Below are 24,160 nucleotides of genomic sequence, written 5' to 3'. Positions count from 1 at the left end.
ACCAGTAATAGTAATGTAGTTGGGCTTTATCGAGCCAGCAAAGCAGTTAGCCTAGCTAGCTAGCCGGCTGTCCCACATATGTTTAAACACTGGACTGGTGCCAAAGTCAACGCAGCCCTGTCCTTGTCACTTGGTTAAAGTTAGCTGGCTATAATAAACTCAAAATGGGGGAATGTTTACTGGTTGCTCAGGAGGTAAATGGGAAGTCAAATACTGGATCAAGAAAAAGAAGGTAACGAGCAAATGCTGTGTGTATATTATGTATGTCAAACAGGTGCTGTTAGGTTACAATATAATTGTTCTGAACGTTTGGAACAATGTAAACAACACTAAATTAATTTTTAAAAATAAAAATATGTTACACTAGTAACAGCATATCTAGCAGTAGTATGTCTAGCAGTAGTATTGTAATGTTTATTATATTTTTTTTATATATAAAAAAAGTTATTTTAAATGTTATAACAGCAAATATTAAAAACAGTCGCATTCATTCCGTCAAATGTATGGAGTAGAAAGTACATTTATTTTCTTTAGGAATGTAGTGAAGTCGAAGTTGTCAAAAATATAAATGCTGAAGTACAGATACCCCCCCCCCCCCCCAAAAAAAACGACTTAAGTAGTACTTTAAAGTATTTTTTACTTCACACCACTGATTTCAGTGTATAGTTGTGAAAAGTGCAGTTTCAGATTTACATTTACTTAACCTGTTGCGACGACCAAACCCGGATCCGGGATTCTATTTATAGACCTAAGCTCATTACCATAACGCAACGTTAACTATTCATGAAAATCGCAAATGAAATGAAATAAATATGCTAGCTCTCAAGCTTAGCCTTTTGTTAACAACACTGTCATCTCAGATTTTCAAAATATGCTTTTCAACCATAGGAAAACAATCATTTGTGTAACAGTAGCTATCTAGCGTAGCATTTAGCGTTAGCATTAGCGTTAGCATTCGCGTTAGCATTTAGCAGGCAACTATCACAAAAACAAGTAAAGCCTTCAAATAAAATAACTTACCTTTGAAGAACTTCTGATGTTTTCAATGAGGAGACTCTCAGTTAGATAGCAGATGCTCCGTTTTTCCAAAAAGATTATTTGTGTATTAGAAATAGCTCCGTTTTGTACATCACATTTGGCTACCAAAAAAAAAAAAAAAAAAACGAAAATTCAGCCCTCAAAACGCGAACTTTTTTCCAAATTAACTCCATAATATCGACTGAAACATGGCAAACGTGGTTTAGAATCAATCCTCAAGGTGTTTTTCCACATATCTCTTCAATGATATATCCTTCGTGGAAGCCTGGTTTCTCCTTGCTCTCAAATGGAAAAATAATTGCACCTGGCTTTACGCTCCAATTTCGACGCAGGGACACCAGGCGGACACTTGGAAAATGTAGTCTCTTATGGTCAATCTTCCAATGATATGCCTACAAATACGTCACAATGCTGCTAACACTTTGGGGGAACGACAGAAAGTGTAGGCTCATTCCTTGCGCAATCACAGCCATATAAGGAGACAATGGAAAACAGAGCTTCAGAAATTCTGCTCATTTCCTGGTTGACGCATCATCTTGGTTTCGCCTGTAGAATGAGTTCTGGGGCACTTACAGACAATATCTTTGCAGATTCTGAAACTTCAGAGTGTTTTCTTTCAAAAACTGTCAAGAATATGCATAGTCGAGCATCTTTTCGTGACAAAATATCGCGCTTAAAACGGGAACGTTTTTTATCCAAAAATGAAATAGCGCCCCTAGAGATCAAAGAGGTTAAAGAATGTACCTAAGAACAAGTATTTTGTATTTATAGTGGATATAGTTGCTTTTTGGTGGTTATCAAACAATGTTCATTTTAATATTTAGGAATCATAATTTAGAGTATAGTATCTGTTAATCCTTTGGAGCACAAATTGTGAATGAAATGGTCTGTTTATCATTTCACCTCTAAAATACCACATATTGGCACATATATTGGTGACTTGCCTCCCTAAAATTGCTATCAGACCCAAGAATCCCATATCAGTCAGCCTCTATTATTTTGGGATGTGTTATTTCATGAATCTATTTTATTTCTGCCCTGTCAGCCAAGTTTACTCTCAAAAGGGGTGCTGTGACGTTCCCATGATTATATTCCAATAGTTCCTGTTTTGGTCCAAAAATGTTCCTCTTTTTTTTCCCCCTTTCAGATTATCCTGAGACTGACACACAGGACAGGACAGGAGCCTGTGAGTAGACAAACGTTGCCTTAACGTTGCTTTAAGTGTAGTTTTCTTTCACTGACTGTTATTAATAAACTGTGCTCTCTGCAGTGTTTTCAAATTCACTTTTGACTTTTAGCACTGGGTTGGTTGTCAAGGATACTGCTGTTCTTTTCTAGCGGTGTAGTTGAAAAGAGCTTCTATTCTTATCTTAGACCAGTGGGATGTAATGTGAAGTAAATTTAGTTTTTTTTTTATTAGAAACTTGACCCTTTGCCAACCCCTACCCCCACCTGGTAACCTCAGACAACATTAACCCGTGAAGCTAATTTCCCCATACCAACCGTTTGAGAAATCCCGTCACAATGATCTCAAACTGTTTCTAATACACAATGCAATTTAACACAGACTACCCCTTGCTAATCAGGAAACTATTGGGTATGTTGTGGTGGACTGTCATTACAATTACAATCTCGGGAACCGGGTCAAATTATGGATGTAGTGTAACAAGCCACTGAATGTCTCTGAATTCACTGTCAGCATGTAACCTATAACCACTTTTGGAGCTAACTAGTGCTCTCAACTAGTATCCTGAGGTCGACAGCAGATGGGAGTTGTATTCATAACATTGCTAACTTACATTGTGAGAAAACAAGTTAGATTAAGTGACTAGCTAGTTAGCAGTGTTTGGTGGTCAGTGAGACTGAGAACTAGCTAACCAGCTGAGCTAGAAAACAAAGTAACAAAAGTATAATTTGGGATTTAAAAAAAACTCCAATGGGCTCTGTATTTCATTAACCAAAGTAGCAAGTACCCCTGGTTGAATTTTTTTTATTTTACCTTTATTTAACCAGGCAAGTCAGTTAAGAACAAATTCTTATTTTCAATGACGGCCTAGGAACAGTGGGTTAACTGCCTGTTCAGGAGCAGAACGACAGATTTGTACCTTGTCAGCTCGGGGGTTTGAACTTGCAACCTTCCGGTTACTAGTCCAACGCTCTAACCACTAGGCTACTCTGCCGATCTGTTAAATTATTTAGCCATTAAAAAAAAAATCAATTTGACGAGGAGTTCTTCAATGAGTCGGACACGAGGGATATATTGCAGACACCCAACCAGGCCCCGATCTCCGTGATTCACTGGAGATGGAATCTGAGATTTCGAGGCAAAAGATCCGGGTGCCTTGCGAGGATCAGGTGACTAGTGGCTAATCTGCTCTTGCCTTCCGTTCTGCTAGCTAATGTTCAATTGCTGGAAAATAAATGGGACCAACTGAAAGCACGTATATCCTACCAACGAGACATTAACAACGGTAGTATCTTATGTTTAACACTTATGTTCCCCTTTAACACTGTTATACACTATCGGCAAGACAGAACAGCAGCCTCTGGTAACACACGGGGTGGGGGCCTATGCATTTATGTAAACAACAGATAGCACGATAGCTAAGGAAGTCTCGAGGTTTTGCTCATCTGAGGTAGGTAAGCTGTGACCACACAATCTACCTAGAGAGTTTTTATCTGTATTTTTCGTAGCTGTCTACATAACACCACAGGCTGATGCTGGCACTAAGACTGCACTCAATGAGCTGTATACCACCATAAGCAAACAGGAAAACGCTCATCTAGAGGCAGCGCTCCTAGTGGCTGGGGACTTTAATGCAGGGAAACTTAAATCAGTTTTACCGAATAACTATCAGCATGTTAAACGTGCAACCAGAGGGGAAACAATCCTAGACTACTTACTGCAAATCTGACCATAATTCTATCCTCCTGATTCCTGCTTACAAGCAAAATTAAAGCAGGAAGCACCAGTGACTAGATCAATAAAAAAAGTGGTCAGATGAAGCAGATGCTAAACTACAAGACTGTTTTGCTAGCACGGCATTGAGTAGTACACCACATCAGTCACTGGCTTTATCCAGAAGTGCATCAAGGACGTCGTCCCTACAGTGACTGTACGTACATACCCCAACCAGAAGCCATGGTTCTCATCGATGGGGCTGTAGTGGAGGAGGTTGAGAGCTTCAAGTTCTTTTGGCTTCTACATCACCAACAAACTAACATGGTCCATGCACATCAAGATATTTGTTAGGAGGGCACGACAAAACCTATTCCGTCTCAGGAGACTGAAAAGATTTGTTATGGGTCCTCAGATCCTCAAAGGGTTCTATGGCTGCACCATCGAGAGCATCCTGGTTGCATCACTGCCTGGTATGGCAACTGCTCGGCTTCCGACCACAAGGCACTACAGAGGGTAGTGCGTACGGCCAAGTACATCACTGAGGCCAAGCTTCTTGCCATCCAGGACCTCTATACCAGGCGGTGTCAGAGGAAGGCCCTACAAATTGTCAGACTCCAGTGACCCTAGTCATAGACTGTTCTCTCTGCTACCGCACGGCAAGTGGTACCAGAGCCCCAAGTCTAGGTCTGAGAGGCTCCTAAACAGTTTTTACCCCCAAGTCATAAGACTTCTGAACAGCTAATTAAATGGCTACCCAGACTATTTGCACCCCCCCCCCCCCCCCCTACACTGCTGCTACTCTGTTATTATCTATGCATAGCCACTTCAATAAACCTACCTGCATGTACATAATTACCTCAATTACCTCAACACATGTGCCCCCGCACATGACACATTGACTCTGAGCCGGTACCCCCCTGTATACAGCTCCACTATTGTTATTAAGCTGCTGCCCCCTTGAATTATTTGTTTTTCTTATCTTTTGACTTTTTTTTGTGTGTATTTTCTTAGCTGCATTGTTGTTTGAGGGCTTGTAAAGTAAGCATTTCACTGTAAGGTGAACTCGACGACAGTTGCTGTCCATTGGAGCGCATGTGACAGATAAAATTTGATTGGTTTGTGGAAGCGGTAGATAGGCGGATTGAGCCGCATCTCATGCTTAAAACTGACAGAATTTAAGGGGGATTTAAAAATAAATGACACTAATTAGATTTCCGCGGAGGCGTGCACATCGACCTTAGGTGGCTAAAGAAAACAACTTTCGTTTTTATCCCTCACTGGCCTTTATGCGATTTTAAACGTGATTCGCGTTGTCGGACTCTACGACAGTTGCTGTCCATTGGAGCCCTGCGATTGATTGCCAAAAATATCTGGGGCGGGGCTTAGATAAGGGTCAAATGTGTCTGTGGATTCCATCAAATCTACTGATAATTGTACAAAATAGAGTACAGCTATTGAGATAATTTTCTGTCTCCTTTTTAAAAGGCTGTGTCAGTCAGATGTCCTCTTTCTCCCTCCCTCAACCACTTCAGCAGAGCTCATTACCTATACCTTCAGACTCATGGGCCTTTTTTATTTTCTTTCAATAACAACAATTTTGTAACGGGAGGAAAGTAGTGAGTAGGCGACCCTCATTTTCTCTCAGGGTAGAATAGCACATAGTGTTCTAGAAAACGCTTTCATTCTCCCCTTTTCCTCTCCTCGTCGCTGGCAGTGCGTTCTGGGAAATCTGCTGTCTTTCTCCTCCTACACACCCTCCCACATTCACACAAACAGTTGTACTGTAAAGTGGAGAGGGAGAGAGCAGGTGAAACGGGCTGGGAATTGCCAGGGACCTCACAATGTTATCACGATACTTGGGTGAGGAAACGATATGTATTGGCGATTCTCACGTTTCGATACTGAAATTTTATTGCGATTTTTGATGTTCTAGACATTATTTCTCAGCAGATGAGAAAGTGAGTTTTGATGTCAGGGTAATAAAAGTGCTGAAAACACGTTGGCCTACACCCATCAGCAGTACTGTATAGACCTACACCGTCAATAGTGCTGTATAGACCTACACCCTCAGTAGTACACCGTCAGTAGTACTGTATAGGCCTACACGGTCAATAGTGCTGTATAGACCTACACCGTCAGTAGTACACCGTCAGTAGTATTGTATAGGCCTACACTGTCAGTAGTATTGTATAGACCTACACCCTCAGTAGTACACCGTCAGTAGTATTGTATAGGTCTACACCGTCAGTAGTACTGTATAGGCCTACACCGTCAGTAGTACACCGTCAGTAGTACTGTATAGGCCTACACCGTCAGTAGTGCTGTATAGACCTACACCCGTCAGTAGTATTGTATAGGCCTACACCGTCAGTAGTACACCGTCAGTAGTACTGTATAGGCCTACACTGTCAGTAGTACACCGTCAGTAGTGCTGTATAGACCTACACCGTCAGTAGTACTGTATAGGCCTACACCGTCAGTAGTACACCGTCAGTAGTGCTGTATAGACCTACACCCGTCAGTAGTGCTGTATAGACCTACACCCGTCAGTAGTGCTGTATAGACCTACACCCGTCAGTAGTATTGTATAGACCTACACCGTCAGTAGTACACCGTCAGTAGTGTAGTATTGTGTAGGCCTACACCTGTCAATAGTACACCGTCAGTAGTACACCGTCAGTAGTATTGTATAGGCCTACACCGTCAGTAGTACACCGTCAGTAGTACTGTATGCCTAGGCCTACACCGTCAGTAGTACACCGTCAGTAGTATTGTATAGGCCTACACCGTCAGTAGTACACCGTCAGTAGTGTAGTATTGTATAGGCCTACACCGTCAGTAGTATTGTATAGGCCTACACCCATCAGTAGTTCTGTATAGGCCTACACCCATCAGTAGTTCTGTATAGGCCTACACCCATCAGTAGTATTGTATAGGCCTACACCGTCAGTAGTACTGTATAAGCCTACACCGTCAGTAGTACTGTATAGGCCTCCAGTCACCGAAGTCGTAGACCGTTTTCTCTCTACCGCACCGTAAGCCGGTACCGGAGCGCCAAGTCTAGGTCCAAAAGGCTCCTTAATAACAGCTTCTACCCCCAAACCATAAGACTGATGAACAATTAACCACCTGGACTATTTACATTGACCCTGTCCCCCTGGTTTTAACACAGCTGCTACTCACTGTTTATTATCTATGCATAATCACTTTACCCTACCTGCATGTACAAACCTCAACTAACCTGTACCGCACACTGACTCAGTACCGGTACACCCTGTATCTAGCCTCCACACTGACTCAGTACCGGTACACCCTGTATCTAGCCTCCACACTGACTCAGTACCGTAATACCCTGTATATAGCCTCCACACTGACTCAGTACCGTAATACCCTGTATCTAGCCTCCACACTGACTCAGTACCGGTACACCCTGTATATAGCCTCCACACTGACTCAGTACCGGTACACCCTGTATATAGCCTCCACACTGACTCAGTACCGTAATACCCTGTATATAGCCTCCACACTGACTCAGTACCGGTACACCCTGTATATAGCCTCCACACTGACTCTGTACCGGTACACCCTGTATATAGCCTCCACACTGACTCAGTACCGGTACACCCTGTGTATAGTCTCCACATTGACTCTGTACCGGTACCCCCTGTATATAGTCTCCACACTGACTCTGTACCGGTACCCCCTGTATATAGCCTCCACACTGACTCAGTACCGGTACACCCTGTATATAGCCTCATTATTGTTATGTTACTTTTTGTTATTATTTTTTTGAATTTCTTGAGTTTATTTGGTAAATATTTTCTTAACTGTTCTTGAACTGCACTGTTGGTTAAGGGCATGTTGATTTTGAATTGTATAGACTCGTGTGGGATGCCAGTCAGTGGGATGCCAGTCAGTGGGATGCCAGTCAGTGGGATGCCAGTCAAGTGCTGTAGTATGTGGAGGTTTGCTGAAGAGCCCTACTTTCTGTCCATTCTGTTCCAGACACAGTAACATATTGTTCTCTCTGACACTTTGTTTGGGACAACTTAAAAAAATTAAATAAACACGGTCTGCAGCTGTTACAGAGGACCACCTTTTGGCCAACATCACGTGCCTGAGCCAAAAACTCACCCATCTAGTGTAGCGTTTCCCAGGTCATCGTCACCTTTTTAACCTCTTCAGATAAAGACTGTCATGGCAGCATATGGTCCAGGTATTTGTCCACATGGCTGATGCAAGGTTATAGCAGTGTAATATACCCTAGTTCAGACGTGATCTGATGTTACGAGTGTATTGTAGTTCTAGGAAAGTTTGTAGTTCTCCAGTCTGGTCTGCAGTGAAGAGCTTCCCTGTTTATTCTGGCCTTGATACAGTGTTACAGGAGGAGTGTATCATGGTTTTCTGTAGTCTTGATACACTGTTACAGGAGGAGTGTATTATGGTTTTCTGTAGTCTTGATACACTGTTACAGGAGGAGTGTATTATGGTTTTCTGTAGTCTTGATACACTGTTACAGGAGGAGTGTATCATGGTTTTCTGTAGTCTTGATAGTGTTACAGGAGGAGTGTATTATGGTTTTCTGTAGTCTTGATACAGTGTTACAGGAGGAGTGTATTGTGCTTCTCCGTGATGTTCAGGTCTTGATTCAGTGTTCTGAGTGTATTCTATTTGTTGTGTAGTGAGAATGTGCTTGAGGACTCTAAATGTCGGTGTCCTTTCTCATTCCTCCCAGATGAGACGAGAGGTCACTGTTGACTGACCCCTAGCTATGCTGACTGACTCTCTCTCGCTCTCGTTCTCTCTCTCTCTCTCTCTCTCTCTCTCTCTCTCTCTCTCTCTCAATATCTCTGTGTATTTTTCTCTATTGCAAACCTCTCTATCTTCCTGTATATCTCTCTCTCGCTCGCTCTACCTCCCTATCTGCGCTCCTTCCACTCCCACACACTTTCACATGGAGTGAAGAGTCATTACTCTGTGCACCCCCTCCCTCTCTGCCACTCTCCCTCTCTACCACTCTGTCTCTCTTTCTCTCTCTTTCTCTCTCTTTCACTCTCTCACACTTTCTCTTCACTCACAATCTGTACCAATCTCTCTGTGGACACATTAGTTTTCACCCAGCACCCGACACCCCTACTAATTTCCATCTGCTCTGGAGGCCTTGGGCTGCCACGGCTGGAGGCCTTGGGCTGCCACGGCTGGAGGCCTTGGGCTGCCACGGCTGGAGGCCTTGGGCTGCCACGGCTGGAGGCCTTGGGCTGCCACGGCTGGAGGCCTTGGGCTGCCACGGCTGGAGGCCTTGGACAGTAACCTAAATATATTAACTGAAAGCAGTAGACCTCAGCTTGACCTTATTCTAGTAAATGATCTACCATAAGATGCTCTTGAAAAGTGACCAAAGACTTTGCATCTCTTTATTGTGCATATCAGCCTTTACAAATACCATTTCTGTTTTGTTTGAAAACCCACCCCACTGAGGTTAGCCCTCTGTCTGTTCTGAACAACCTGGCCCTTTTCAAACTTCCTTAACCTGGAAGAGGATACAGGAAGGGAACCAGAGGTGTGTGTTTCCTGTCCGGTGTTGACAGCTCTGACAGGGTTAGCCCACTCTGACCCCGCCCCTCGCTCTCAGGAGAGGAAGGGATGCTATTGGCCAGACTTTACTGGTTGATCGACCTCAAAGCCAGAGCTCTTCTATAATTCATACAGTTAGTAAACTTTCATTCCATATTGGCTCCAAACATTCCAGAACAAAATATTATAATCTGTATTTTGAACAGAATTTCGTTGTCTTGGAAGTTGGAACTTTTGGTGCAAATATGGTGGACATTTGAAAAGCTAGGTTAAAAGCTCGGTCTTTTGAAAAGCTCGGTCTTTTGACCGAGTTTGCATTTCTATGGCCCTGGTCAGGATTGAGAAAAGGAGCAGCTGGCTTCAACATAGCAGATCCTACCATACAGACTCGCCTAACTACTGAATAGAGGCTGCCATACAGACTCGCCTAACTACTGAATAGAGGCTACCATACAGACTCGAATAACTACTGAATAGAGGCTGCCATACAGACTCGCCTAACTACTGAATAGAGGCTACCATACACAACTTTAGCCTTGTATAGGACTGGGTCGATTGGCCATTTTGTACATAGGCTGGCATAAGTTCAACCTCCGCTCAGAGCACAGCTGGCTCCTACAGTCAATTGCTAACCACACAACCTTTCCTCTCCGCACAGCAGGACAGAACAGAGGGGAAAGGTGTAGGAAGGAAAAAGATTTCTCCCTGACAGGACAATCACTGCTCTATGCTACAGGCTAAAGCCAACATGACAAATAGACTTCTCATTCCTGCAGAAACACTAAGGCACAGACCAACCATCACCAGGGTGAGATACCCCCCCCCCCCTCCCTGTGACTGACCCAAACTTAAGGAAATCCTTGACTATGTACAGATTCAGTGAGCATAGCCTTGCTATTGAGAGAGTCCTCGATAGGCAGACCTGCCTCTCAAGAGAAGACAGGCTATGTGCACACTGCCTACAAAATGAGGTGGAAACTGAGCTGCACTTCCTAACCTCCTGCCCAATGTATGACCATATTAGAGAGACATATTTCCCTCAGATTACACAGACCCACAAAGAATATGAAAACAAACCCAATTTTGATAAACTCCCGTATCTACTGGGTGAAATACCACAATGTCCCATCACAGCAGCAATATGTGTGACCTGTTGACACAAGAAAAGGGCAACCAGTGAAGAACAAACACCATTGTAAAGACAACCCATATTTATGTTTATTTTCCCTTGTGTACTTTAACCATCTGTACATCGTTACAACACTGTATATATATATATATATATAATATGACATTTGTAATGTCTTTATTCTTTTGGAACTTCTGTGAGTGTGATATTTACTATTAATTTTTATTGTTTATTTCACTTTTGTATATTATCTACCTCACTTGCTTTGGCGATGTTAACACATGTTTCCCCATGCTAATAAAGCCCCTTGAATTGAGAGGGAGAGAGAGATGAGCACAACCCCTTTACCGTGAGAATGTTTGTCTGTTGACACGTTTTGAGAGATGCAAATGACGTATGAATGTTTTGAGACCCTGGAGTCAGTTACCACCTTCTGTCATCGCTGTGTCATCAAAAAGATGTCTGAGGAGGAGTCCCAAATGGGAAGCTATTCCCTTCATAGTGCACTACTACCTTATGGGCCCTGGTCAAAAGTAGTGTACTATGTAGGGAATAGGGTGCCATGGTACACTACTTTTGACCAGAGCACTATGGCACCCTATTCCCTACATAGTACACTACTTTTGACCAGAGCCCTATGTAGGGAATAGGGTGCCATAGGGCTCTGGTCAAAAGTAGTGTACTATGTAGGGAATAGGGTGCCATAGGGCTCTGGTCAAAAGTAGTGTACTGTATAGGGTGCCACTTGGTGACGCAGGCGAACACTGAGGCCTCGCGACGATGCATTCACACGCAGACAGACGTGGTATGAGAGGAATCTGCTCCTCAAGTCTCTCCGTCCCACTCCTGTCCTCTTCACTTCCGTGGCACCACAGTTGCACCGTCAGTGCTGCACGGATACAGGGTAGATCACACACTACGGCCAAACAGAGCCACATAGACGCCATTTTGGAGATCACGGCAATAGTTCCTATACCCTCTTTCTGTTTCTTGCTCTCCCTCCTTCTCTAAATAGTGATTAAAGGGACACAGTTAAGGACACATTCTTATTTACAATGACGGCCTACCAAAAGGCCTCCTCCGTGGATGGGGGCGGGGCCTGGGATTTAAAAAAAATAATACAATATAAATATAGGACAAAACACACATCACAACAAGAGAGACAACACTACATAAAGAGAGACCTAGGACAGCAACACAGCATGGTAGCAACACAGCATGGTAGCAACACAGCATGGTAGCAACACAGCATGGTAGCAACACAGCATGGTAGCAACACAGCATGGTAGCAACACATAACAACATGGTAACAACACAACATGGTAGCAACACATAACAACATGGTAGCAACACAGCATGGTAGCAACACAGCATGGTAGCAACACATAACAACATGGTAACAACACAACATGGTAGCAACACAGCATGGTAGCAACACAGCATGGTAGCAACACAGCATGGTAGCAACACATAACAACATGGTAACAACACAACATGGTAGCAACACAACATGGTAGCAACACAGCATGGTAGCAACACATAACAACATGGTAACAACACAACATGGTAACAACACAACATGGTAGCAACACAGCATGGTAGCAACACAGCATGGTAGCAACACAGCATGGTAGCAACACAGCATGGTAGCAACACATAACAACATGGTAACAACACAACATGGTAGCAACACAGCATGGTAGCAACACAGCATGGTAGCAACACATAACAACATGGTAACAACACAACATGGTAGCAACACAACATAACAACATGGTAGCAACACAACATAACAACATGGTAGAAACACAACATAACAACATGGTAGCAACACAACATAACAACATGGTAGCAACACAACATAACAACATGGTAGCAACACAAAATAACAACATGGTAGCAACACAAAATAACAACATGGTAGCAACACAAAATAACAACATGGTAGCAACACAAAATAACAACATGGTAGCAACACAACATAACAACATGGTAGCAACACAACATAAAAACAACATGGTAGCAACACAACATAAAAACAACATGGTAGCAACACAACATAACAACAACATGGTAGCAACACAGCATGGTGGCAACACATAACAACATGGTAACAACACAACATGTTAGCAACACAACATAACAACATGGTAGCAACACAACATAACATGGTAGCAACACAACATAACAACAACATGGTAGCAACACAACATAACAACAACATGGTAGCAACACAACATAACAACAACATGGTAGCAACACAACAACATGGTAGCAACACAACATAACAACAACATGGTAGCAACATAACAACATGGTAGCAACACAACAACAACATGGTAGCAACACAACATGGAGGACATTATGCTCTTTCCATGACATAGACTGACCAGGTGAATCCAGGTTAAAGCTATGATATTTTAGTAATGTCACTTGTTAAATCCACTTCAATTAGTGTAGATGAAGGAGAGGAAACAGGTGAAAGAAGGATTTTTTTTAAGCCTTGAGACAATTGAGGCATTGTATGTGTGCCATTGAGAGGGTGAATGGGCAAGACAAAAGATTGAAGCGTCTTTGAACGGGGTACAGTATTGTAGTTCGTGCCAGGCGCACCGGTTTGAGTCAGTCAAGAGCTGCAACACGGCTGGGTTTTTCACGTTCAACAGTTTTCCCGTGTGTATCGAGAATGTGGGAAGCATTGGAGTCAACATGGGGCCAGCATCCCTGTGGAACGCTTTTGACACCTTGTAGAGTCCATGCCCTGACGAATTGAGGCTTTTCTGAGGGTTAAAAGTGTGAGGTGCAACTCAATATTAGGAAGGTGTTCTTAATGTTTTGTGCCCTCAGTTCATGTAAGTCATGTGCATTGTAATGAGTTGTACTGCAGTAGTAGATGTGTTGATGTGCTGTAGTTAGTGATTCACCTATACGCCATTTTTGTTCAGTCGTTTCATTCTCAACCAGGATTTCATTGTACAGGTCAAGCAGTGAAGTTTCAGCTCTGTCTGTCCGTGGCTTCTTCCTCGGTTTCACGTAAACCCTGTTTCTTGTCTGCGTCGAAGTAGCGGTCCTTGTACCTAGCATCGAGCATGGTGGCGACACAGTAAAGAGGCTCAGAGAGAATGCCACCGAATCGCTTGTTCGTCTGTGATTGGCTTAGATTAGTGGTGTGAAAATACTTTAAAGTACTACTTAAGTCGTTTTTTTTTTGGGGGGGGGGGGGGTATCTGTATTTTACTATTTATGTTTTTGACAACTTTTACTTCACTACATTCCTGAAGAAAATAATGCACTTTTTACTCCATAGATTTTCCCTGACACCCAAAATTCCTCCTTATATTTCTAATGCTTAGCAATAAAGAGTTGAAGAGGAAAATGGTCCAATTCACCCTCTTATCATGAGAACATCCCTGGTCATCCCTACTGCCTCTGATCTGGAGGACTCACTAAACAGAGAACATCCCTGGTCATCCCTACTGCCTCTGATCTGGAGGACTCACTAAACAGAGAACATCCCTACTGTCTCTGATCTGGAGGACTCACTAAACAGAGAACATCCCTACTGTCTCTGATCTGGAGGACTCACTAAACAGAGAACATCCCTGGTCATCCCTACTGTCTCTGATCTGGAGGACTCACTAAACAGAGAACATCCCTACTGTCTCTGATCTGGAGGACTCACTAAACAGAGAACATCCCTACTGTCTCTGATCTGGAGGACTCACTAAACAGAGAACATCCCTACTGTCTCTGATCTGGAGGACTCACTAAACAGAGAACATCCCTGGTCATCTACTGCCTCTGATCTGGAGGACTCACTAAACAGAGAACATCCCTGGTCATCTACTGCCTCTGATCTGGAGGACTCACTAAACAGAGAACATCCCTGGTCCTCCCTACTGCCTCTGATCTCACTAAACAGAGAACATCCCTACTGTCTCTGATCTGGAGGACTCACTAAACAGAGAACATCCCTGGTCCTCCCTACTGCCTCTGATCTGGAGGACTCACTAAACAGAGAACATCCCTGGTCCTCCCTACTGTCTCTGATCTGGAGGACTCACTAAACAGAGAACATCCCTGGTCATCCCTACTGCCTCTGATCTGGAGGACTCACTAAACAGAGAACATCCCTGGTCATCCCTACTGCCTCTGATCTGGTGGACTCACTAAACAGAGAACATCCCTGGTCCTCCCTACTGCCTCTGATCTGGAGGACTCACTAAACAGAGAACATCCCTGGTCATCCCTACTGCCTCTGATCTGGTGGACTCACTAAACAGAGAACATCCCTGGTCATCCCTACTGCCTCTGATCTGGAGGACTCACTAAACAGAGAACATCCCTGGTCATCCCTACTTCCTCTGATCTGGTGGACTCACTAAACACAAATGCTTTGTTTGTAAATGATGTCTGTGTGTTGGAGTGTGCCCCTGGCTATCCGGAAATGTAAAAAAAGAACAAGAAAATGGTGCCGTCTGGTTTGCCTAATATAAGGAATGTGAAATGATTTAGACTTTTACTTTAGATACTTACTTTTACTCAAGTAGTATTTTACTGAGTGACTTTCACTTTTACTTGAGTAATTTTCTATTAAGGTATCTTAACTTTAACTCAAGTATGTCATTTGGGTACTTTTCCCCCCCACTTCCTGTTGGTGTGTTAGTGAGGAGAGGAGAGGCAGAGTGGTTATCTGTTGTTATGCCTGCTGGTTGGTGTGGAGGAGAGGAGAGGCAGAGTGGTTATCTGTTATGCCTGCTGGTTGGTGTGGAGGAGAGGAGAGGCAGAGTGGTTATCTGTTGTTATGCCTGCTGGTTGCTGTGGAGGAGAGGAGAGGCAGAGTGGTTATCTGTTATGCCTGCTGGTTGCTGTGGAGGAGAGGAGAGGCAGAGTGGTTATCTGTTGTTATGCCTGCTGGTTGGTGTGGAGGAGAGGAGAGGCAGAGTGGTTATCTGTTGTTATGCCTGCTGGTTGGTGTGGAGAGGTGGAGGCGGTTGGTGGTCCTGACCTGACCCAATCCTGTTCCAAGTACTCCTCGGTCTAACCTACTGTATTTATTCTAGAATATGTTATTACTATTGTCTGTGAATATTTCCCCGTAGTAGTTTTACAACTGCTGATGTAAAATGGACTTTATAAAATACATTTGATTTGATAAATATGTTTGGTTTTACTCTTGATGGGAATGACCCTGAACGGCTGCCAAGCTACAGGACATGCGGACTCCCACAACTAATCTAACTTTATTTAAAATTATTTTATTTATTTATTATATTTATTTAAAAAAAAATCCAGATCGGAGCTGCAGCTTGAGCCCCGTAAAGCCATAATCAATCTCTTTCCGGTTCTCTCGCTCTTTCTCCTCATCTCTCTCTGGTTCTCTCTCTCTCTCTGGTTCTCTCTCCCTTTGGATCTATCTATCTCTCTCTTTCTCTCCACCACACTGCCAACGCCCTCTAAGGCAAGAGCTTCTATAGAACTCAAACAGCCACCCACCTACGCCAAATCCATACTCTTAAACCACCCTCAACGTTGCTGCTTTTATATCTAGCAGCTTCTAGCTTATTCTTATTTATATCTATATATTCTATATTCTTTATTCTTATTTATATATATAAATTCTATATTCTTTATTCTTATTTATATCTATATATTCTATATTCTTTATTCTTATTTATATCTATAAATTCTATATTCTTTATTCTTATTTATATCTATATATTCTATATTCTTTATTCTTATTTATATCTATAAATTCTATATTCTTTATTCTTATTTATATCTATAAATTATATATTCTTTATTCTTATTTATATATATATATATTCTATATTCTTTATTATTTATATCTATAAATTCTATATTCTTTATTCTTATTTATATATATATATTCTATATTCTTTATTCTTATTTATATATATATATATATCTATATTCTTTATTCTTATTTATATAGCTGCTGTGCTTTATGTTCTGAGTGTATTTTTACTATTGTCTACATTGTAGAATAATAGTGAAAACATCAAAACTATGAAATAACACATATGGAATCACATAGTAACCAAAAACGTGTTAAACAAATTAAAAATATATTTTATATTTGAGATTCTTCAAAGTAGCCACCCTTTGTGTTGATGACAGTTTTGCACACTCTTGACATTGTCTCAACCAGCTTCATGAGGTGGTCACCGGGAATGCTTTTCCAACAGTCTTGAAGGAGTTCCCACATAATGCTGAGCACTTGTTGGCTGCTTTCCCTTCAATCTGCGGTCCAACTCATCCCAAACCATCTCAATTGGGTTGAGGTCAGGTGATTGTGGAGGACAGGTCATCTGATGCAGCACTCCATCACTCTCCTTCTTGGTCAAATAGCCCTTACACAGCCTGGAGGTGTGTTTTGGGTCATTGTCCTGTTGAAAAACAAATGATTGTCCCACTAAGTGCAAACCAGATGGGATGGCGTATCGCTGCAGAATGCTGTGGTATTCATGCTGCTTAAGTGTGCCTTGAATTGTAAATTAATCACAGACAGTGTCACCAGTAAAGCACCCCAACACCATCACAGATCCTCCATGCTTCACGGTGGGAACCACACATGCAGAGATCATCCGGTCAACCTACTCTGCGTCTCATAAAGACAGTGGTTGAAGACAAAAATCTCAAATTTGGACTCATCAAACCAAAGGACAGATTTCCACCAGTCCAGTCTCCATTGCTCGTGTTTCTTGGCCCAAGCAAGTCTCTTATTGGTGTCCTTTAGTTGTGGTTTCTCTGCAGTTATTTGACCATGAAGGCCTGATTCACCTTCTCCTCTGAACAGTTGACGTTGAGATGTGTCTGTTACTTGAACTCTGTGAAACATTTATTTGAGCTGCAATTTCTGAGGCTGTTAACTCTAATTAACGTATCCTCTGCAGCAGAGGTTACTCTGGGTCTTCTTTTCCTGTGGCGGTCCTCATGAGAGCCAGTTTCATCATAGCACTTGATGGGTTTTGAGACTGCACTTGAAGAAACTTTCAAAGTTGTTGACATTTTCCAGATTGATTGACCTTCAATAGAGCTACCAAATAGGGCTATCTTCTGTTTACCCGCCTAGCTTGTCACAACACAACTGATTGGTTCAAATGCATGAAGGAAAGAAATTCTATTTTTTTTTTTTTAACAAGTCACACCTGTTAATTGAAATGTGTTCCAGGTGACTACCTCATGAAGCTGGTTGAGAGAATGCCAATATTGTGCAAAGCTGTCAAGGCAAAGGGGGTTACTTTGAAGAATCTCAAATACATTTTGATTTGTTTTACACTTTTTTGTTGTTTCTGGTTACTACATGATTCCATATGTGTTATTTCATAGTTTTGATGTCTTCACTATTATTCTACAATGTAGGAAATAGTAAAAATAAAGAAAAATCCTTGAATGGTTGGTGCAAACTTTTGACTGATGTGGCTTTTTAAATCCACTTCCATCAGTGCAGATGACGGGGAGGAGACGGGTTAATGAAGGATTTTAACTCCCTGAGGTCGATGTCTGCGCACGAGGAAATCTAATTAGCATAATAATAAAAAATACACTTAAATCTGTCAGTAAGCTACAGATTTTTTTTTTTTTTTGCATTTGATACGCATCTGCTTATGTAGCACGTTTTCTTCCAGAATGGTCCTGTATTTGGCTCCATCCATCTTCCCATCAATTTTAACCATCTTCCCTGTCCCTGCTGAAGAAAAGCAGGCCCAAACCATGATGCTGCCACCACCATGTTTGACAGTGGGGATGGTGTGTTCAGCTGTGTTGCTTTTACGCCAAACATAACGTTTTGCATTGTTGCCAAAAAGTTCAATTTTGGTTTCATCTGACCAGAGCACCTTCTTCCACATGTTTGGTGTGTCTCCCAGGTGGCTTGTGGCAAACTTTAAACGACACTTTTTATGGATATCTTTAAGAAATGGCTTTCTTCTTGCCACTCTTCCATAAAGGCCAGATTTGTGCAATATACGACTGATTGTTGTCCTATGGACAGAGTCTCCCACCTCAGCTGTAGATCTCTGCAGTTCATCCAGAGTAATCTTGGGCCTCTTGGCTGCATCTCTGATCAGTCTTCTCCTTGTATGAGCTGAAAGTTTAGAGGGACGGCCAGGTCTTGGTAGATTTGCAGTGGTCTGATACTCCTTCCATTTCAATATTATCGCTTGCACAGTGCTCCTTGGGATGTTTAAAGCTTGGGAAATCTTTTTGTATCCAAATCCGGCTTTAAACTTCTTCACAACAGTATCTCGGACCTGCCTGGTGTGTTCCTTGTTCTTCATGATGCTCTCTGCGCTTTTAACGGACCTCTGAGACTATCACAGTGCAGGTGCATTTATACGGAGACTTGATTACACACAGGTGGATTGTATTTATCATCATTAGTCATTTAGGTCGACATTGGATCATTCAGAGATCCTCACTGAACTTCTGGAGAGAGTTTGCTGCACTGACAGTAAAGGGGCTGAATAATTTTGCACGCCCAATTTTTCAGTTTTTGATTTGTTAAAAAAGTTTGAAATATCCAATAAATGTCGTTCCACTTCATGATTGTGTCCCACTTGTTGTTGATTCTTCACAAAAAAAATACAGTTTTATATCTTTATGTTTGAAGCCTGAAATTTGGCAAAAGGTCGCAAAGTTCAAGGGGGCCGAATACTTTCGCAAGGCACTGTATGTTGTGGGGTATGAATATGCCTGTATGTGTCAACTCTGACCTTAATGTCCGGAACGTTTAGTTTAAATCAGAACTGTAATTGTGGTCAAAAAGGGATTTGAATTCAGAAAATGGGACGACCCCAGTACTGTAGCCACAATCACGGTCAGCCACATACCATACGACCGCTCTACACACCCAAATCACAGGGCAACCGCAACCATATTGTAAATAACCCCAACCGTTTCCATCTGGACAGAATGGTTACAGTTATTAAACACACTGGCTGTGTTGCTGTTTCTGTTCACCTGTGTTTATCAACACAGACCAGTAGTCTAGTGGTTACGTAATGCTAGTTCTACTGTGTTTATCAACATAGGCCAGTAGTCTAGTGGTTTTAGTGGTTACGTAATGCTACTGTGTTTATATCAACACAGACCAGTCTAGTGGTTACTGTGTTTACTGTGTTTATCAACACAGACCAGTAGTCTAGTGGTTACGTAATGCTAGTTCTACTGTGTTTAGCAACACAGACCAGTAGTCTAGTGGTTACGTAATGCTAGTTCTACTGTGTTTATCAACACAGACCAGTAGTCTAGTGGTTTTAGTGGTTTTGTAATGCTAGTTCTACTGTGTTTATCAACACAGACCAGTAGTCTAGTGGTTTTAGTGGTTACGTAATGCTAGTTCTACTGTGTTTAGCCTGACGTATGGTTGGTCACATGATGCTACAGTCCTCACATCTGATTAGACGGGGGGAGGGGAGAGAGACGGGGGGAGGGGAGAGACGGGGGGAGGGGGGGGGGGGGGGGGGGGGGGGAGATGACAGTGCTGCAGGGTCTCCACCTCTGATCTGAAGGTGTCTGGAAAGGTTTAGAGTTCTGGGTCAAGTTGTCTCCAGCAGTCAGAGTACTAATCAGCTGTTTATCAAATAAATGGATGAATGAAGAGGAGACGCACCCAAGGTACAGTAACCTCCTCTCTCCTCCCTAGGACAGATGGGGACAGGAAGTGCAGACTGGAACACAGGGTCGACTAATCTCTTGTCCTCTCCTCTGTTTCGACTCTTCCTCCCCCCTCCTCCTCTCCTCCCCTCCGTATATCCTCCCATTATTACCGCCCTGGGACAGATAGGGACAGGAAGTGCAGACTGGAACGCCTGCCCAATTTCACACTCCAGGGGAAAAGACAACACTGAACTTTTAGAGTGCCGACAACTCTCCCCATCCCTCGACACTTCACATCTCACTGAGTCTCAGGGGAACCCTCCCTCCCTCCCTCCCTCCCTCCCTCCCTCCCTCCCTCCCTCCCTCCCTCCCTCCCTCCCTCCCTCCCTCCCTCCCTCCCTCCCTCCCTCCCTCCCGCCCTCCCGCCCTCCTGCTCTCCTCGTCTCTCCCTCCCTCCTGCTCTCCTCGTCTCTCCCTCCCTCCTGCTCTCCTCGTCTCTCCCTCCCTCCTGCTCTCCTCGTCTCTCCCTCCCTCCTGCTCTCCTCGTCTCTCCCTCCCTCCTGCTCTCCTCGTCTCTCCCTCCCTCCTGCTCTCCTCGTCTCTCCCTCCCTCCTGCTCTCCTCGTCTCTCCCTCCCGCTCTCCTCCCTCCCGCTCTCCTCCTCCCTCCCTCCCTCCCTCCCTCCCTCCCTCCCTCCCCTCCCTCCCTCCCTCCCTCCCTCCCTCCCTCCCTCCCTCCTGCTCTCCTCGTCTCTCCCTCCCTCCCTCCCTCCTGCTCTCCTAATACGTGTATCTTTCCACATAATTAGACTAACTTTCAGAACTCTTGAGTTGACTTTATTTTACACTGTGACTTCAGTTGCTAGTATGGCTAAGTGACTTTACACAGTAAGTGGCTGAGTGATTTACTGTCTGCTCTGCTCTTGTACTGGTTGGCTCTGGCTGCCTGTATATAGTTGGATGGCTGGCTATATCTAGCTGGCTGAGTTCAAAGAGCATACTATTTTCTTCGTCTTCTGATCTTCCTCACACAGAACAGAACTTAGCAGGGTTTTTCAGGGCAGCTGTAGTTGATGTGAGACCAGTGTGATCTATCAGAGTTGAGGAGGTAGATTTTGCCAGGGATGGGGAGGGGAGGAGACTGAACTCCTCCCTCATCTCCGATCAAATGTTATTTGTTACATGCTTTGTAAACAACACTGAAAGTGAAATGGTTACTGGTCTGTTCTGGTGAAGCTGAGATATCAGACCTTGGTGGTTATACTTTGAAGCTCAGGACACGGAGAGAGGGAGATAATCAAATGTTATTGGTCACATACACATGGTTAGTAGATGTTAATGCGAGTGTAACGAAATGCTTGTGCTTCTAGTTCCGACCGTGCAGTAATATCAAACAACTACCTAATACACGCATATCTAAAAGGGTGAATGAGAATATGTACATATAAATATATGGATGAGCGATGGCTGAGTGGCATAGGCAAGGTGGTATAAAATACAGTATTTACAGTTGTAGTCAGAAGTTTACATGCACCTTAACCAAATACATTTCAACTCCAGTTTTTCACAATTCCTAACATTTAATCCTAGTAACAATTGCCTGTCTTAGGTTAGTTAGGATCACCACTTTATTTTAATGTGAAATGTCATAACAATTGTAGAGTGTTTTTTATTTCAGCTTTAATTTCTTTCATCACATTCCCATTAGTATTTGGTAGCATTGCCTTTAAATTGTTTAACTTGGGTCAAACGTTTCGGGTAGCCTTCCACAAGCCTCCCGCAATAAGTTGGGGGAATTTTGGCCCATTCCTCCTGACAGAGCTGGTGTAACTGAGTCAGGTTTGTAGGCCTCCTTGCTCGCAGGCGCTTTTTCAGTTCTGCCCACAAATTTTCTATAGGATTGATTGTGATGGCCACTCCAATACCTTGACTTTGCTGTCCTTAAGCCATTTTGCCACAACTTTGGAAGTATGTTTGGGATCCATGTCTATTTGGAAGACCCATTTGCGACCAAGCTTTAACTTCCTGACTGATGTCTTGATGTTGCTTCAATATATCCACATAATTTTCTTTCTCGTGATGCCATCTATTTTGTGAAGTGCACCAGTCCCTCCTGCAGCAAAGCACCCCCGCAACATGATGCTGCCACCACCATGCTTCACGGTTGGGATGGTGTTCTTCGGTTTGCAAGCCTCCCTTTTCTTTTCTCCAAACATAACGAAGGTCATTATGACCCAACAGTTCTATTTTTGTTTCATCAGACCAGAGGACATTTCTTCAAAAAGTAGTTGTTCTGGGACTAATTTGCACTTTTTGCACCAAAGTACGTTCATCTCTGGGAGACACAACGTGTCTCCTTCCTGAGCGGTATGACGTCTGCGTGGTCCCATGGTGTTTATACTTGCGTACTATTGTTTGTACGGATGAACGTGGTACCTTGAGGCGTTTGGAAATTGCTCCCAAGGATGAACCAGACTTGTGGAGGTCTGCAATTTTTTTTCTGAGGTCTTGGCTGATTTCTTTTGATTGTCCCATGATGTCAAGCAAAGAGGCACTGAGTTTGAAGGTAGGCCTTGAAATACATCCACAGGTACACCTCCAATTGACTCAAATGATGTCAATTAGCCAATCAGAAGCTTCTAAAGCCATGACATCATTTTCTGGAATTTTCCAAGCTGTTTAAAGGCACAGTCAACTTAGTGTTTAATTATAAATTAAATAATCTGTCTGTAAACAACTGTTGGAAAAATTACTTGATGTCATGCACAAAGTAGATGCACAATTTGTGGAGTGGTTGAAAAACCAAGTTTTAATGACTCCAACCTATGTGTATGTAAACTTCTGACTTCAACTGTACATGTGATATGAGTAATGTAAGATATGTAAACATGATTTAAGGTGGCATTGTTTAAAGTGGCCAGTGATTGGGTCTCAATGTCGGCAGCAGCCTCTCTGTGTTAGTGATGGCTGTTAATCTCTGGGATATGTGGGACGCTAGCCAGGGAAAATGCAGAGTGCCAAATTCAAATTAATTACTATAAAAATCAAACATGCAAGATACCAAATTAAAGCTACACTTGTTGTGAATCTAGCCAACATGTCAGATTTCAAAAATGCTTTTCGGCGAAAGCAAACGATGCTACTATCTGAGGATAGCACCTCCGTAAACAGAGAGAAACCATATTTCAACCCTGCAGGCGCGACAAAAAACACAGAAATAAAAAATATAATTCATGCCTTACCTTTGACGAGCTTCTTCTGTTGGCACTCCAGTATGTCCCATAAACATCACAAACGGTCCTTTTGTTTGATTAATTCCGTCTATATATCCAAAATGTCCATTTATTTGGCGCGTTTGATCCAGAAAAACACCGGTTCCAACTTGCTCAACGTGACGACAAAATATCTCAAAAGTTACCTGTAAACTTTGCCAAAGCATTTCAAACTACTTTTGTAATTTTAGCGATTATTTATGTTAAAAAATACACAAACTTGTAACTTTGTATTTTTTAACGTAAATAATCTATAAAATTGAAGACTGGGTGATCTGTGTTCAATACAGGAGGGAAACAAACTGAAGCATGCTTTCTGGTCACGCGCCTCTATCTAACAGTACACTTCAAGTGACCTTCGTAAGATGGTCGTAATTCTTCATTACACAAAGGAATAACCTCAACCACTTTCTAAAGACTGTTGACATCCAGTGGAAGTGATAGGAACTACAAGAAGGTCCCTTAGAAATCTGGATTCCCAATGAAAAAAAGAGTGACCTCAAAACAAAAAAAAATCTGAATGATTTGTCCTCGGGGTTTCGCCTGCAAAATAAGTTCTGTTATACTCACAGACATGATTCAAACAGTTTTAGAATAATAGAATAACATGCATATATTTTCTT

General features: G+C 42.7%; 1 pseudogene; it reads left to right on the top strand.

Annotated features, from left to right (window-relative positions):
* Positions 1–24,160, top strand: part of LOC139415688 (signal-induced proliferation-associated 1-like protein 1) — a 128,479-nt pseudogene that overhangs the window by 73,474 nt on the left and 30,845 nt on the right.

Source organism: Oncorhynchus clarkii, chromosome 8 (assembly GCF_045791955.1).
Source record: "Oncorhynchus clarkii lewisi isolate Uvic-CL-2024 chromosome 8, UVic_Ocla_1.0, whole genome shotgun sequence".
NCBI classification, from domain to species: Eukaryota; Metazoa; Chordata; class Actinopteri; order Salmoniformes; family Salmonidae; genus Oncorhynchus; species Oncorhynchus clarkii.
Note: the sequence above shows the minus strand (reverse complement) of the source record. Positions and strands in the feature narration are given on the sequence as shown.